The 8,193-nt window shown below is 38.3% G+C and overlaps 1 non-coding gene across 1 annotated transcript; it reads right to left on the bottom strand.

Moving 5' to 3' along the window:
• Positions 1–1,152: 1,152 nt before the first annotated feature.
• Trnae-uuc lies at positions 1,153–1,224 on the bottom strand. Its single transcript has one exon. It is a non-coding gene; the product is annotated as a tRNA-Glu (tRNA).
• Between the last annotated feature and the right edge of the window lie 6,969 nt (positions 1,225–8,193).

Raw genomic sequence — 8,193 nt, 5'->3', positions numbered from 1 at the left:
TAACTAAGGAGTTACGACCCTGTTTATGGGGGAAAAAAACGCTTAAAATGATCTCCCCCTACCGACTCGTGAAATATTGCAGATTTCTCTCTAAATACCCTGTGTAAAATCACCTATTCCAAGTTTCCGCAATGAGTTCCTGCATAAGTTATTAGAAAATGTTTTAGAACATATAGCAATAGTTCAGACATACCAAAAGTTAAATAACCTTATGGTATATCAGACGATAAAAAAGCCTAATTTATATTAAAATTCTTTTAGGTTATCCATACAGAGAGAATCAGCATCCGGGTTGAAGTATTGCGTTGGCAGCGATGGAAGAACTAACCCGATGGAGAACGAGAGAATTTCATTTACTTTGATCACAGGTAAAGAACCAAGTGTGGAAATACTTGGTATAACTGTAACAGCAAAGAAAAAAAGTCAGTTGCCTAAAATTAGCCCAACTCACATTTTCACGCTTGAATATTTGGTATGTTAGCGTTAAAAATAAGGGAGTGAGGAAGAATTAACCCTGCAGCACTCGCGCGGTATGCTGAATCACGAATACACGCGCGGGATACAGCTGTAGCCCAATGCAATTTCTTTTCAATTACCTCACATGCAACATTTTTTATCTCAAGTTATTTTTTTACGTTCATTGTAACATTACTTAAGGTGAAAAATTAATAATTACTATATTTTTTCCATTTGACATGTTAAAAAAACATTGAATAATAGCATGATTTTAAGACATTTTCAGCTTTAAAAATTTACCTAACTTTGGTTGTGTAAAACTAATTTTTTTTCCAAGATATGAATCATAAAAACCATATTTACAATGAACAAAATTTATTGCTAGATACATATAGTATTATATGTTAACAATAAATTCCATATTTATACCTAATAACTATTAAAAATAAAAACATTGCGCAATTTGCATGAAAATGAAACTTGAATTATTGATGTTTGTTAGAGAAGAAAAAATATTTAAAAAGTGTTATGTATTATCTTATTTTACTGACGGTCTAGGCAAAGACGGCATACAATGTTGGAATGTTCTGGACACACCTTGTGGCCACACAAGTCGCAGCACTAAATCTTCGGTACCATTTTCAATAATTAAAGCAACTAAAAATTGGCAAACACACTAAAAATCATAGCAAAATGTTCCCATACCGGGAATCGAACCCGGGCCTTCTGGGTGAAAGCCAGATATCCTAGCCACTAGACCATATGGGATATATATGGTAGATAGAGATTTGAAAGATGCAATTATCCTTATTCATTACCAAATTATCCGTCTAAATAACCTTAATGCACAGCAAAATCGATAAAATCAGTTGATATAGTATATTCTTCCGTATCGGGGATTTCTCTGCTCAAGTAAGAGGGATAATTTTCAACTCAAATAACGCTACGCCTGCCTATGCCTTGAAGTTTGCCATCCACTTTCATTCAATAATAAATAAATGCAATAACAAAATTGGCCGATGGTAAGTTTCACGTTGAATTTTCTTCGCAAAACATCCCACCACCACACTTTATTTCTTCACTGCTTTGAATTAAGACTAGAGAACTATTTTCAAATTTCGAAAGTGAACAATTTTCAATCTTGACGACGAGGTTATATGCTATTGGTTCAAAATTCGGATGATACTTAAAAATTAACAATGAAAGAAGCTATATATTCCTACGTCTGAATTATAGCCATATCTTAAAAAAATGAACAAAGATCATGAATCATATAGTTCATCTGGATTGGGTAACTGGATTGGCTACCCATACTCCACATTACTACAGGTGCTCATACGTGCTTGAAACAGCCCTGATTTAAAAAATACGAAAAATTGTGAGTTTGATTGAAGGGCGTCTCAATAAGGAAATATACACCATGTTACAGTGTTCACGACCTCATACCCAAAGACAAATACAGAGTGTGTTTTTACTCCCCGACCTCCCTTGGTAAAGTGATTTTTAACTCCAAGGACAAAGTGAATCCTGAAGACAAAAGTGGTGTCTATGCCCTGACATGCGACGAGTGCAACGGTGTGTACGTTGGTCAAACGGGCCGCAAGTTTAAAACTCGTGTCGATGAACACAAAAGAAGTGCTCGTTTGAAAGACTCCATTTCCCATTTTTCTAAACACCTGTCCGAATCCGGCCACAACAGTGATTTTAATATTAAAATTTTACATGTACATGACAAAAGTGTAAAACTGGATATTTTAGAAATTTTAGAAATCACCAAATGCACTCTTGCACGTAACATCGAAATTTTTAATGATATGACTGTATTCAAATGTTCTAACTTTTTATCTACTGTTTTAAAATCTGACTTCTTCCTTGACAATCCTTCCTCCTCCCCTTCTCATTAACCTCGTTACCACCTGACTTTTATCTGCCTGCCCCCACCCCACCTCCCCAAGCTTTTATACTTTTTGTTTTGAACCTCCTATCCAACCAACAATGCCCAACCAACAATGCTCAATGCTCCTCCTCATTTAGTTCCCCCCCCCTTCTCCTTCCCTCACACTATTGTTGGATAAATAAGGCTGGATGTTGTATACTTTTCTCAGTTAGTCTTGATAATGACGGTGTAAAAGTTGAAACTAGTAGACTGCAAAAATATAAGGTTGTGGAATACTACTGTGTTTTTATTTCACCATGAATATCTCATCGTTCCACCAAGTAACGCCTAAATCTGTTGATTTTATACACCATGTTAGAGAAAATTCTTAATTTTAAATCTCATTCAGGCCGCTGACAAGTTATTGTGGTCTACGGAAATTCCAGAAGCAAAAATGTCATGACATCAACACTTAATCGCAATGAGATAGCAGGAGTTCCAAACGGGTACTCTGTCAAAGATAACGCATGACATTATATGAGCTACTTATCACTTACGGAGGAAGAGCAAGAGGAAATTTTTACAAGCGTTCATTTTTATGGAGGTAATTACTCTTTTAGCAGAGCCGTCGGGATACAAATGTGAATGCGCAAGAAAAAGACAGGCAAGGGGAACAGCTGTGCTCGTGCGCACGACTCTTTGCAGCAATCCTTTCACTCTCATAACATCCTTCTCATCCGCTTAGAGCGGCACTAAAAAAATTCGCCTCAAGACGAGAGCAAATCCGTCATCTATCTCATCTGTCTCACGCTTTGTAGCTGTACGAGGGGATTTCAGTCATGGGTTACAATAATATTCCGATATAATTCCCGTTCACACGCGACGTTCTTTGCCATTAAGTACAGCAACGGTGTCTCAATTAATAAAATCAATGGCGTCACTCGACAGGACGACTCACTGCAAGTATTTATTTTTCCATAGCTCTAACCTCGCATGGATTTGCCATAGGAATTACTAGCGATAGGCAAGTTTTGTCTTTGTATGAATATGCATGTATATTTCGCTCATATGCGTAATATTTCCATGACCATGCGGTGTGTACGTAGTGGTCCTCTTGCATGCTGCCTGTTGGTGATTGGTCACCCACTGCCAAGCACCCTAGCGGTGGCTCGCAGGGTATTATATAGATGTAGCCATAAAATGTGCATTCACACGACATCTATAAAGGTCGTATTACACTGGGCACGTCATTGCGCAATAGCTGACGTATGTACGAAAGCGCGATCAAAATTACGTCGTGTAAAGAGGTGAATTGCTAGAAACACATTGAGAATGAGGGGATGCAAAACAGCCCCTGCCCAAATTCCAAGCTCGCATTCTCGCAATTTCAAAAATGTTTTCAGTTCCAAACTGCGCAATGACGTGACCCGTGTAAAACGGCCATAACCTATCAAAGTACCTATAAAAAATAAAGGTCAGTAAAGGTCTTTTAGGGATCTTGTTGATTACCATTGTCGAACGATGCTGCCTTCTACAGCGATTTCCGGGTTTTACAGCGTGATAAGAAGCAGTTTCATGTTTATACGCTGTGATATGATGCCATAGTTCCACCTTTCACCCGAACCGTGAATGAATATGACTAAGAGTCATATAATTTAACAGATTTCTGGAGATATTTTTATATAGGCACAGTCGAGATGGGTTCCAAAATAATTTTATTTTCGGCAAAAGATACAAACTCGTTGCGGATCAAACATTTAAATTACTTTTTAGTGACACTGAATTTAAAACGAATGTGCATGCTTTTCAACTACGCGCCTTCCCCTAAACTATCATGGAAATTACTTTCTAACGAAGATCATGATGGAAAAACTCACATCTAGCCAAAATAATTCAAAGAGGCTATGTCACTACAAATTTTAGTCGCAGATCCCATCGAGTAGGGCCCCTCCGCAAATCATCCTTTATCAAATCATAGGTACATCGCACACTTATCCTTGATTATCTTCCTCATTGTATAATGAAAACAATAACAATGGTATCAAATACCGTCCTCCTATTCTTACTCCATTAGTCCTTGAATTTAAGCTATAGGTACTTTTCGAGTCATTGATAATAATGCAACCATTCTGCAGCCTTTGCTGGTACTTAATGCTTGTGTTATTTGTCTAACGACAAGCCTGTTTGATTTCCCCGATAAGATTTTAAGTTTTCTATGGCATAGCAGCGGAGATATTTGAATTATTGATTCTCTCTGTATGTTTACCTACGATTTCAAAGGTTATTGGGTTGGATTGATAAGCTTAAAAAATATCCAAATAAATGGCAGTACAGGTCTTATTTCTTCCTTTCTCTCCTCCTCCTATATGGATATCGCTCCATGCGGAAACGGTGAGTAACGACACAGTGGATCCGCAATAAAACGCTTTCCCGACTTGGAGTTCCGTCCTCCATTCACAATAAGACCCACCCCCGTAAATTCTACCCAAAAATCTTCCCTCTAACACAGTTTTCAACATATCCGCCCCGCTCAGTACTCGCTCCATCCAAACCTCCCGTCCCCTCCGTGGCTAATAAAGAAACTGCCTCTCCTCACCCACCATGTCCAGCACTTCCTCCTCACTTCGCCGTTATTCTTCTTCTCTGTCCAATTCACCTTCTCAATTCTCCTACATACCCACAACTTAGCCGCTGCTATTATTGCCAATTCGCTGGTAGATATTAGCATACTACCCCTTGAAGAAAGATTTCGTGCTTTCCCGGCGAATAGACATCGTAAAATGTTCTCGGGATCGCCACCGGGTCAGGAACTGCATGACTGCCGACGTTTCGATGTCCGACTTCGCCATCGTCCTCCGGAAATGAAAAATACTAGACGGAAGATAATTTTCACTCACACCCCTGAGGACGATGGCCGAGTCGGACATCGAAACGTCGACAGTTATGCAGTTCCTGACCCGGTGGCGATCCCCAGAACATTTCACGAAGATACTACCACATATTCTCTGTTCGCCATCATCAAGGATCTGACAACTGACATAATTCATCAGGGGCCTGTTTAAGAGCCCTGGCGATGGAGTGAATAAGAGCATGCGTGGGGCGATGAAGGGCTTAAGGGAGAGGATCATGAAGTGTGGGCGGAAATGGGTTAGACGCCGAGGTGCGGAGAATAAGGGCTCACATTCAACGAGGGAAGTACTGCATGAGGGTAGAGGGAAGCCGGCTTGTACAGCGGCGAAGAAGGCTGAACATGTAGAACTAACCGTGCCAATTAGGTATAGTATGGTATATAGAAAAGGCGACCGACAGCTGAGGTCATTTGCGCCATGAGGCTAAGGTAGGTATGGAAGGGTGGAGAGAAACCCGGTGTAGGTATTAGCCTGCAATTTTGCGAAAGGCGCCAAAGGGACCACGGCTTAACGGCCCATCCGACGGTCGGAGTATTTCGCTTAAAATGTCCTCCACATAACATTCAAGCAGAGGTCGGGCAATCTGTATCTGAAAATTCTCTGCCACCGCTGGGATTTGAGCCCGAGCCCACGGGATGGGAATTCAACACACAAAAAATTGTATTGGTAGCACTAATTTGAGTATCGATCAATAGAAAAAAATCTGTTCTGATCATATTATACAGCGAAGGGATAACAACTGATGTGGATTTGCTATTGAACTTCGTTTAAATCAGCTATATAAACTACCAACTTATGTATGAATTTCTCGTTTAAACACCTGAAAGTTGGATTGAAGTATATTATAGCTTATCAAGAGACGATATTATTTTATCCACAGAGAGAGAGAGAGATAACGAATTATCATTTAATAGTCATGATGACGCGATGCAAATCATCAGAAATACACTGAGAATAGAATCTGCGATGGTGGAAATTGGTGGTAGCAACAATTGAACCTCATAGGCACTGAAATACAATAAATACTGTCTGAAACAAAAGAATTTAATGAACTAAATGGTCTTTATTCAATAAAAGTGTCTAGTTTCAAAATTTTGTCTCCTCAAAGATGATCAGCGTATAAGCATACTCAGCCGGAAAGAAGCAAGAAAAGTGACGCTGCCACATAATGGCCATTCCCAAGCAGATAAAATCAAATTAAGACCAATTAAAATTTACAAGATCTGATGCATTTTCAGTGTACGTAGTTCTACCTTTCCGGTATAGGGTAAGTACAATTTAGTAATTGGTACAGTCCTGAGTCCTGCTCTTATCACCGCTACTTGGTTTTTGTGTAAACTGTGGATGATTCTCCTTTCATTGTAAAGAACTTAGATTCAGATTGTCTTTTTTCCACGATCAATAAGAGATTATAACGGTGGCGTTAGAACTCACAAATAGATTAGATGACTTATATTGTGGCCTACTAACTTATATAAAACTTAGTGGATGTTTCTGAATTTTATTATTATTTCTAACAGCATTTTTTGTGTGTTCTAGCTTTATTGGAAAATAACCTTAATGAGTAGTTGGCATGTTTTGCGTTTAAATGAGTGCGGCCGTGTGCGTAGCATTTTTCGGACCGTATGGTGTGCTTGTGGGAATCCTATTGCAAATTCCATTCTGATGATTGATCACCCCTTCCAAACACCCAAGAGGTGGCTCGCAGGGTATTATGTAAATGTAGATGTGGAACTCCAATTTACAATAACAGGAGGATCATCCACAGTGTACACAAAAACTTGGTGAACCATTAAACTTAAACAATTGTAATTTTAAGCAAGTTTTATAAATCTCCTATTTTTGAACAGCCATATAAAGGAACTAATAAACACTAGGAGCTAATTTTTGAATCAAAATGTAGAAAAAATTGGTTGGATCTAATCCAAAACGGAAGATAGAATAGATACTCTAGGAGGGGAAAGCAAACATTCAAAAAAGTACGAAAATTAATGGATGTTTTGCCTCCATGAGGTTGTCGTACAGGTTTTACAAGATTGCAAATCTGAATTGTTGACTAGTAAAACCTATTCTAAAAACATGCCATGTAATAAGAACTACATAAATTAAAACAATGTACCGCTTTTTTCATAAATGCTTCATAAATCAAAAAAACAAACGATTTCACTGCAACTGACAACATGAAAAAGATTAATAGATGGAGGCTTATGAGAAAAACGATAAATTTTTGTCGTAGATATAATTTTGTTGCTTCATCGTTTCGCTGTTTTCAAACTTAATTATCTCAAATAAATTTTAGCTTAATATTAGTTCGGAAAGATGTAATGTTTTTCACAGATGAATTAAAATTTTTATTTAAATATGAAGTATTAAACGGTAGCCAAATTAAACATTGATTTTCACTTCAATAATGTACCCAAAGACGGCGTAAGCAGCAATGCTGCATACTGAGAGAAGTTCTTCGCGAGTTGAAGCTGACATTCCTCAGGTTTGTACTGTCATAAATTGGAACTTAGATCAGCTGATTAAGATTTTTAGGTTTACTTCCTCTCGTTAGACCATCATGGTTTCATTAAGTATCTTGAGCAACAAATTAACTTTTTCACCTTCTATACCAGATTTTAGCGATCATATTTTACAAGGCACTAATCTCTCATCGGATAACAAAATTAGCTCCATGTCGCACAATATGCAAAGAGAGCATCATGATTCTCCATCAACTATTTATCGATAGTTATCGCACTGTTATAATGCAGAATGCGCTACAAGAAGCGCTTCAATGATATCACGAAGTTTCCTGGACTTCACACTCGCCAAGGCTCTACCTTTGGCTGAAATTATCAATAGTTGAGTGCATCGGCTAATCACTCACGGCCTCTCTGATTCAATCAGTGATAATTTCGATAATAGTATGCCTTAAAAACAAAACAGCAGTCTCGAAACATGATAACC

Source organism: Ischnura elegans, chromosome 5, assembly GCF_921293095.1.
Source record: "Ischnura elegans chromosome 5, ioIscEleg1.1, whole genome shotgun sequence".
Lineage (NCBI taxonomy): Eukaryota > Metazoa > Arthropoda > Insecta > Odonata > Coenagrionidae > Ischnura > Ischnura elegans.
The sequence above is the reverse complement of the archived record's forward strand: the minus strand, read 5'-3'. Positions and strand labels throughout refer to the sequence as shown.